The sequence below is a fragment of the Cimex lectularius genome, unplaced genomic scaffold (assembly GCF_000648675.2).
Source record: "Cimex lectularius strain Harlan isolate CLEC.00 unplaced genomic scaffold, Clec_2.1 scaffold14, whole genome shotgun sequence".
NCBI classification, from domain to species: Eukaryota; Metazoa; Arthropoda; class Insecta; order Hemiptera; family Cimicidae; genus Cimex; species Cimex lectularius.
The window spans coordinates 1622507-1632316 of record NW_019392637.1 but is presented as its reverse complement, the minus strand read 5'-3'; the positions used below and the strand labels follow the sequence as shown (position 1 = coordinate 1632316).

General features: G+C 35.0%; 1 protein-coding gene across 4 annotated transcripts in view; it reads left to right on the top strand.

Annotated features, from left to right (window-relative positions):
- The first annotated feature begins 323 nt into the window (after positions 1-323).
- LOC106663175 (high affinity cGMP-specific 3',5'-cyclic phosphodiesterase 9A) overlaps positions 324-9810 on the top strand; it is a 38008-nt gene continuing 28521 nt past the window's right edge. For all 4 annotated transcript variants that reach the window (XM_024227150.1, XM_024227146.1, XM_014387814.2 and 1 more), the window contains exon 1: positions 324-660. The gene's annotated coding sequence lies outside the window, so the exon portion shown is untranslated. The remainder of the gene's footprint in view (positions 661-9810) is intronic.

The following is a 9810-nucleotide window of genomic DNA, read 5'->3' as shown; positions in this document are numbered from 1 at the left end:
TTTGGAATTTCGTACAATAAAAAGTACAGGACTTTTCCTAGGACTTTAAAACAAGCAGTTTTTGAAGAAAAATTTAAAAATTCTTTCAATCAGGATTGTTAATATCAGATTTTTCATACCTTTGTGGTGTAGTTGGAAATATATAAAATCCTTCCTAAGAGTTAATTATTGTATTATTTAATTTTAAAACTAATTAGATTTAATTGATTAACCCTGTTTTTGTTAATGATCGTATTGTGAATATGATGTGGGCGTGTTGGGGAAATTCAGTTTTGTCCCCCTTGGCAGGCTTGTTCTTCGAACCGGATCGGCCGGCCGCCCGTCTGGCTCAGTCGCCCTCCCAGGCCCGCGAACGGCACCGTTCCAAATTTTGCAAAAATTTTTACCGGTCCACACGGCAAAAAAAGGACAAAAGGGGGGAAAATCCAACGGCGATCCGGACCGGTGCGTTTCTCCCCAGTTGGAACTTTCGGACCGGTTGGAACTTTTTACTCCAGTGCTACCGTTCAGTTTCTATCTCTACTGTTTTTTTTCCGAACGATTTTTTTTTGAAATATTTAATTTTGTTGAAATTTTCCTTTAAAAAATTTCTGGTGCCTGTTTAACCATTTTTTTGGATAATTGATCATGGAGAGATCATGGAGAAAAAATAAAATCAAGGTGAGTTTTTTTATATTTTTTTTAAATTATTTTTATTTACAATTCTTCTCCGTAAGTAATAAACAATAATTTAATATATAAGGATATTTAAATTTTTCTTTTTGTAAATTTATTTATTTGTTTATTTTTTAATTGATTTTCTTTAATATTTGACCCTTTTTTTGAAATAGTGCCCTAGGTTGGAAATCGGGGTTGGCACGGGGGGGGGGTGATTGATCAGATATGTTGAATTTGGTGGGCGGTGTAAAGCGGTTTTTCCACCCTCCACCCTCTTTTTTCCTTCCAGGTAGGAGGGGTGAATGTAAAAAAAATGGACTTTTTGGTCAGTGGTTTTAGTCCGCACAAGGGGCTAATTTGCTCCATCGCCTCGGACGTGTAGAATTTTCCTGGCAAATTTTCTAGGTAATGAGAAAAATTGAACCTAGGCCGGACATGGAAATGTCAGGAGGTCGAGTCGAGGAGGAAAGGAAGGGAAAAAGGTCAATTTGAAATTTTGGAGAGGTGAACCTGCAGTCAACACTAAACTGAGACAGCCTGTAAATTTGGACAGGTCAAGTCTCGACTGATGTCAACAAGTGCACACAATAAAAACGTTTAAAAAGAACAGCGAAAGATTTTAGCTTAATTTGAAATTAATATCAGGATAAAGTCCTGGCAGATAAACATGGGTTTTTCTAGTTTGTATCGACAACTATTGGATCTTGTCTAAAATAAACCTTCTGGACTTAATCTAGGACTTTAAAAAGTCAGATATTGAAATTTAAAGTTTAAAAGTTTAGCTTAATTAGATGAAAGTATCAGGATATGAGCTCCTGTTTGATTTTCTCTAAGTTTTATCTTTATTCTTAGCTTGCCTCGAATACTATTGCATCTTACGTCTAAAATAAGCATTCTGGATTTAACTGAGGATTAAAAAAGGCAAATTTTGAAGAATGTCAACTTATTTTAACTTAGATTAAAATATCAGGATAACAGCTCCTCTTTCTCTGTCTTTTCTCGTTTTTCATAGTTTTCTTAGATTGCTGATAAATCATCTGTCGAAATTAACCTTCTGGATTTAATCTAGGACTTTAAAAAGTCAGAGTATATCGAAATCTAAACATATTTTAGCTTAATTAGATGAAAGTATCAGGATATGAGCTCCTGTTTGATTTTCTCTAAGTTTTATCTTTATTGCTAGCTTGCCTCGAAAACTATTGCATCTTATGTCTAAAATAAGCATTCTGGACTTAACCGAGAATTTTAAAAAAAGCCAAATTTTAAAGAATGTCAACTTAAAGTCAACCTCTCTGTCTTTTCTCGGATTTTTTAGTTTTTCTAGATTGCTGATAAATAATTTGTGTAAAATAAGCCTTCTGGACTTAATCTAGGATTTTAAAAAGTCAGATTTTATCAAAATTTAAACATATTTTAGCTTAATTCGTTAAAAGTATCGGGATATGAACTCCTGAGTGATTTTCTGTGAGTTTTATGTTTTTTCCTACCTTGCCTCGAATGGATCTTCTGACTAAAGTTAGCCTCCTGGATCTAAAGAAAGATATTAAAAATTCAGATTTTATTGAAATTTAAACATATTTTAGCTTAATTCGATGAAAGTACTAGTATGAAAGCTTCTGTTTGATTTTGTGTATGTTTTATCGTTTTTCCTAGTTCCTCGACCACTATTGGATCTTCTGTCTAAAATTAGCCTTCCTTTTCAATAACATAAGAAACTGTGACAATTTCAAATACTTTAATCTCCTCAGGGGAACAAGGATTATTTATTTTTATAGGAGAAATCTCACGGGAATGGGTCAAATTTTTCGCATACCGAACTGTGGGATATGCCATCTTGACAATCCAGACAGCTCAGGTGAACAATTTTGGCCACATCCAACCTAAAAAGACTGCCAATAAAGAAGCATATTGAATAATAACAATAAAAATAAAATTGACCTTACAAACGAAAAATATTGTCTTTTTTCACCGGTTTAGCCTTGATCTTGTGAAACGACGATTCTTACTCTGATTTTTGTCGATCATTCTTTATGGAAAATCTTTTCGATTCCTTTTTGGGCCGTCTTATCGATGTTTTTCCGGCTTGACATTGATGTTGATGATTCCCAGTATTTCAATTTGAAGTGGGAGATTTGTTACAGAAAAAAAACCTTATCGCGGTCCAAGAGATAATGTTTTTATCGAGAAGAGCCCTAGCTAATGTAGTCCCTTTTAGTACAGATTCAATAATTCGATTGGGTTTGTTTTTTCCGTTGGGGGGTTGGGCCCAATTCCCATTTGAATTTTTTTTTCCCCAATTGACCCATGGTCAATTAATCTCGAGCCCTTAAAGCGTAACATGTGGGGCGGTTTGCACCGCCATGTCCCAGACGGTTTTTTTTTCTTTTTTGAGGCCCGACCCAAAAGATATCCGTGACACGTCAATTATGCAATTAGCTGTCCGTTGTAGGGGGAGGGGGAGCCCACTTATCTCTCATACACTTGTGAAAATTGACGTGTTTTTCCATGTTTCTACACCGGTGTCCTACGACGACGCCTCCTCGTCACTTTTCAGGTCGTCGACGCGTGTTTACAAACACTCGAACCGGTCCGGGCGAATTAATTAAAAAAAAAACTTTAAATGTCAATCAGAATTATTGAAATTAAACACTTGGATAGGGACGAGGCAATTAATATCAAAACAAAGCCGAATTACCTTGTAAAAGGCAATTAATCCAAGAAGGCCATCATCCCATCATCGCATCATCAACCCCTCCTTGCGCGAAGGGGTCGCAAATCCACCCCTGCCTTGTTTGCCCAAAGGCTTAGCGCTCTTCGTCACCAAATTATGCTCGGAAAGTAGGTTTAAATCGGCCCAATTTAAACCCACCCCTCTCACCGCCGGCCTTAACAAGCAAAATAAACACAAGAATAGTTTTTTCTGTCCGCCTTCCTCAGTGAATATTTAAACACGGTGTTAAGTCAATTTATGAGCATGACGGCAGCGTTGATCTTAACGATTTCCATCAGGAGACAACGCATCCTTTTTTTTAAACGGCTTAACTGTTGTTTTGAATAAACGTTTTTTCTTTCCGACGGAACCAAAAGGAAAATCTGCCTGGAGCTCTTATCCTGATACGTGGATCAAATTAAGCTAAGATATATTCGAATTTCGATCAAATCTGACCATTTTAAAGTACTAGATTAAGTCCAGAAGGGTAATTTTAGACAGAAGATCCAATGGTAGTCGAGACAAGCTAGAAAATACGAGAAAACCTGCGTAAACCTTCAGGAGCACTAATCCCTATGATTTCATCGATTTGAGCTAATATAAAATAGATCTTTGTAAAATTTGACTTTTTTGGAAGTCACAGATTAACTCTTCTGGGCTTACTTTTCTCTAAAAGTCACGATAACAATCTAGGTAGATTAGGACACAAAAAAAACACCGAAATCTTTCAAAATCCTGATAGTTTCATCGAATTTACAATATGTTTGAATTTTCATCAAAACTGACTTTTTTAAGTTCTTAGTTAAGTCCAGAAGGCTTAATTTCCACAGTTGGATATAACAGCCATCTAGAAATGCTAGGGAGAACGAGAAATCCCAGCTATTGGCAGCAGAGCTATTATCCTGATACTTTCATCGAATAAAGCTAAAATATGTTTGAATTTCGACAAAACCTAAAATTTTTTAAAAGTCCTAGTTTAAGTCCAGAAGGTTTACTTGTGAGCGAAGATACAACTGCAATCTAAAAATGCTAGGAAAAATGAGAAATTCCAAGAATTGTCCACAGAACTCTTATCCTGATACTTTCATCGAATAAAGCTAAAATTTGAGTAAATTTCGATCAAATCTGACGTTTTTCAAGTTCTTGGTTGAGTCCAGAAACCGTACTTTTGCATGATGATACAAACGTAATACAGACAATCTGCCAGGGGCTCTAGATCTGATACTTTCGTAAAATTCAATTAAAATATGTTAAAATTTCGTTAAAATCTGACTTTTTTTAAAAAGTCCTTAGTTAATTCTAGAGGGCTTAACGTCGAGAGATGATTCAACACCAATCCAGAATATCTAGGAAAAACTAGAAAAGCAAAGGAAAATCTGCCTGTATCTCTTGTATATATATTTCTATCAAATTCAGCTAAAATACGTTAATTTTTTTTTAATTGCACTTTTTTTAAAGTCCTTTGTTAATACCAGAAGGCTTAACGTCTGCAGATGATGCAACAGCAATCTAGAAAAGCTTACTTTTGCATGATGATAGAACAATAATCCAGAAAAACTAGGAGAAATGAGAAAACCAAAGGAAAATATGCCTGGAGCTCTTACGAGAAAACCAAAGGAAAATCTGCCTGGAGCTCTTATCCTGATACGTTCAGATTACCTTTGGTTTTCTTGTATTTCCTAGGTATTCTCGATACTATTGTATCTTCAGACAAAATTAATCGGAGGATTTAAAAAATCGGATTTTATCATAACTTAAACATAGGTTAGCTTAATTCAAAGAATGTATCTTGATTAGAGTGGTGGTTTTACGCCGGTTTTCTCGATTTTCCTAGGTTTTCATGGTTGCTGTTGGACCATCTGTCGAAATTAAGCCTTCTGGACTTAAGGACTTAAAAAATCTGCTTTTACCGAAATTTAAACATATTTTATCTTAATTCGATTAATCTATCAGGATTAGGAAAATAAGCCTTCTGGACTGAACCAGAGACTATAAAAACGTCACTTTATCGAAATTTTAACATGTTTTAGATGAATTGGATTTGAAGTATCAGGACATTGCTCCTTACAGATTACCTTAATTTTTCTTGTTTTCCTAGCTTTTCTCGGTTGATGTTGGTTCATCAGTTGTGCTTAAACCTTCTGGACTGAACCAAAGTCTATAAAAATGTCAAACTTTGTGGAAATTTTAACATGTTTTAGATGAATTGGATTTGAAGTATCAGGGTAGAGTTCCTTACAGATTACGTTTGTTTTTCTCGGTTTTCCTAGGTTTTCTCGGTTGATGTTGTTTCATCAGTCGAACTTAAGCCTTCTGGACTGAACCAAAGACTATAAAAAAAAGTCAGACTTCACGGAAATTTTAACATATTTTAGATTAATTTGATTTGAACTGTCAGGATAAAATCAGATTACAGAGTATAATTGATTAATGTATCAGGATTAGTGTTCCCGGTAGTTTTACAACGGTTTTCCCATTTTTCCTACGTTTTCTAGGCTGCTGTTCGAAATTAAGCCTTCTGGACTTAGCCAATGATTATAAAAAAATTCAAGCCTTGATGGAAGTTTTAACCCATTTTAAATAAATTTGACTTGAAGTATCAGGATAAGATCTCCTTACTTTGGTTTTCTTAGGACGTCTCTGCTACTATTGTATCTTCAGACAAAATTAAGCCTTCTGGACTTAACTGAGGACTTGACAGTTTTCAGATTTAAAATTTAAATTTAAATCAATTTTCTCTTAATTAGATGAAAGTGTCGGGATCCTTTTTTTCTTCTTTGTCGTGTCATAACTCGGCCAGATAACATGTGGCAAACATATTGAGAAATTGGTGTTTTTATTTGCACTCGCAAATTAATAAACGGGACGATAGGCGAACGAGGAGTGGGACGTTATCGCCTCTCGCGCTTACCATGTCGAATCAAAGCATAATTTCTTCCTCATCCTCCCAATCTTTTTTTTGTTTGTGTGTGTGTGTGTGTGTTTTACGCGCGCGCGCTCTTTTTGCGTCGTACCTCATGGGGGGAATGTTTGTTTTGATTTTTTTCCCCATCTTGGACTCCCGCTGCCCGTCCTTGGTGGATCGAGATTAGTCGCAGTTTAGCGCAAATAAATATGGAGAAATCTAAACGGTCGGGAGACGATTTTTCCAGGGTTTGAGCCGATTAATTGGCCAATTTGAGGTTCATTCATCGGAAGGAGCCCACCACTCCACCACTCCGGGTCGATAATTAAGTGGAAAACAAACAAATTCCATACGGCTTATCTCAAAAGATCCGGATACGGAGCAGATTTAACGGGACGACGTAAATTGAAACAATAAAAATTGAGAAACCCCTGTGGCCCTCGTTTTGAAACGTTTTCCAATTTCTAACCTATCAGGCATTCTATAGCTGTACTAACCTGAACCTGAAAGAAACCTGCTGTACTTCAAAAAATCATTATTACTAAAAAAAAATTAAGCTTAATTTAATGAAAGTTTGAGGATAAATCATCTGTCGACGTTAAGCCCTCTGGACTTAAGACCTCTGGACCTCTGGATTCTAAGCTCCTTAAAACAAGGCAAATTTTAGAGAAATTGAAAATGAATTTGATAAAAAATATCGGATAAGAGACCCTGGAAGATTTCCCATAGTTTCTAGCTGTTGTCCTTTAGCTTTTCTAGATTCTAACTGTTGGATCGTCACTACTGCCTTCGGCACTTAATTAACACTGAAAAAAAGCCTAATTTTAAAGAAATATTGCTGGATTTTATGAAGTATCCGAATTAGAGCTCCTGGCAGATTTAACTTTAGTTTTCGCGTTTTTCTTAGCTTGTCTGGATTGCTGTTGTATCTTCACTCAAAAGTAGGAATTTCAGACTTAATCAAGAAGTTTAAAAACGTCGAATTTTTTTCGAAATTTAATCAAACTTTTGCTTGATTCGACGTTAGCCCTCTGGAATTGTCAAAGGTCTTTAAAAGAAAAGAGTCAAATTTCAAAGAAATTGAAATATGTTTTTTAATATATTTAACATCCCTAACCTGTCGATGTTAAGCCCTCTGGACCTAACTAAGGACTTTTAAAAAAGTCAAATTTTAACGAAATTTTAGCATATTTTAGAAGAATTTGATAAAAAATATATATAAAGATCCAGGTATTTCCAGTGGTTTTCTCGTTTCTCCTAGCTTGCCTGATTAATGGTTTTTCTTCATTGAAAAGTAGGCCTTTCAGACTTAACCAAAACCTTTTAAAAAACCCGGATTTTATCGAAAATTACCCATATTTTAGCTTAATTCGATGAAAGTATCAGGATTAGAGCGCTGTTGGCAATTTCTGGGTTTTTCTCGTTTTTCCTAGCCTTTCTGGATTGCTGTTGAATCATCTGTCGACGTTAAGCCTTCTAGATTTAACTTAGGACTTTAAAAAGTCACATTTTATAGCAATTTTAACATATTTAAACATAATTTGATTTAAAAAATATATATAAGAGATCCAGGCAGATTTTCCTTTCGTTTTTTCGATTTTCGTAGCTTTTCTGGATTAATGATGTACCATCATACAAAAATAGGCCTTTCAGACTTAACCAAGAACTTTAAAAACGCCGGATTTTATCGAAATTTACTGATATTTTAGCTTGATTCGATGGAAGTGTCAGGATTAGAGCTCTGTTGGCAATTCCCGGGTTTTTCTCATTTCTCCTAGCTTTTCTGGATTAATGTTGTATCGTCATCAAAAGTAGGTCTTTCAGACTTAACCAAGAACTTTAAAAACGCCGGATTTGATCGACATTTACTGATATTTTAGCTTGATTCGATGGAAGTATCAGGATTAGAGCTCCGTTTGCAAGGCTTAAGTTCGACTGATGATCCAACATCAACCGAGAAAAGCTAGGAAATCGAGAAAAACAAAGGTAATCTGTAAGGAACTCTATCCTGATACTTCAAATCCAATTCATCTAAAACATGTTAAAATTTACCTGAAGTCTGACTTTTTTGTAGTCTTGGTGATGTCCAGAAGGCTTAAGTTCGACTGATGATCCAACATCAACCAAGAAAAGCTAGGAAATATGAGAAAAACAAAGGTAATCTGTAAAGACCTCTATCCTGATACTTCAATTCCAATTCACCTAAAACATGTTAAAATTTCCATAAAGTCTGACAATTTTATAGTCTTTGGTTCAGTCCAGAGGGCTTAAGTTCGACTGATGAGCCAACATCAACCAAGAAAAGCTAGGAAAAACAAACGTAATGTGAAAGGAACTCTATCCTGATACTTCAAATCCAGTTCATCTAAAACATGTTAAAATTTCGATAAAGTCTGACATTTTTATAGTCTTTGGTTCAGTCCAGAAGGCTTAATTTCCTAATCCTGATACATTAATCGAATTAAGATAAAATAAAAACCGTTTAAATTTCGGTAAAAGCAGATTTTTTAGGTCCTCCTTAAGTCCACAAGGTTTAATTTCGACAGATGGTCCAACAGCAACCAAGAAAACCTAGGAAAATCGAGAAACCCGGCGTAAAACCACCACTCTAATCCAGATACATTATTTGAATTAAGCTAACCTATGTTTAAGTTGTGATAAAATCAGATTTTTTAAATCCTCCGATTACAGCTTAATTTTGTCTGAAGAAACGATAGTAGTCGAGAATACCTAGGAAATACAAGAAAACCAAGTAATCTGAACGTATCAGGATAAGAGCTCCAGGCAGATTTTCCTTTGGTTTTCTCGTTTCTCCTAGCTTTTCTGGATTGTATCATCATGCAAAAGTAGGCCATTCAGACTTAATCAAGAACTTTAAAACGCCGGATTTGATCGAAATTTACTCATATTTTAGCTTGATTCAATGGAAGTATCAGGATAAGAACTCTGTTTGCAATTCCTGGGTTTTTCTCGCTTTTCCTAGTTTTTCTGGATTAATGTTGGATCATTTGACGACGTTAACCCTTCTGGTATTAACTAACGACTTTAAAAAAAGAGAAATTTAACATATTTTAGTTGAATTTGATAGAAATGTATATATTAGAGCTCCAGGCAGATTTTCCTTTTGCTTTTCTCATTTCTCCTAGTTTTTCTGGATTCATGTTGTATCATCATGCAAAAGTAAGCTTTTCTAGATTGCTGTTGCATCATCTGCAGACGTTAAGCCTTCTGGTATTAACTAAGGACTTTAAAAAAAGTGAAATTAAAAAAAAATTAACGTATTTTAGCTGAATTTGATAGAAATATATATATACGAGAGTTACAGGCAGATTTACCTTTGCTTTTCTCGTTTTTCCTAGATTTTCTGGATTGGTGTTGAATCATCTCTCGACGTTAAGCCCTCTAGAATTAACTAAGGACTTTTTAAAAAAAGTCAGATTTTAACGAAATTTTAACATATTTTAATTGAATTTTACGAAAGTATCAGATCTAGAGCCCCCGGCAGATTGTCTGTATTACTTTTGTATCATCATGCAAA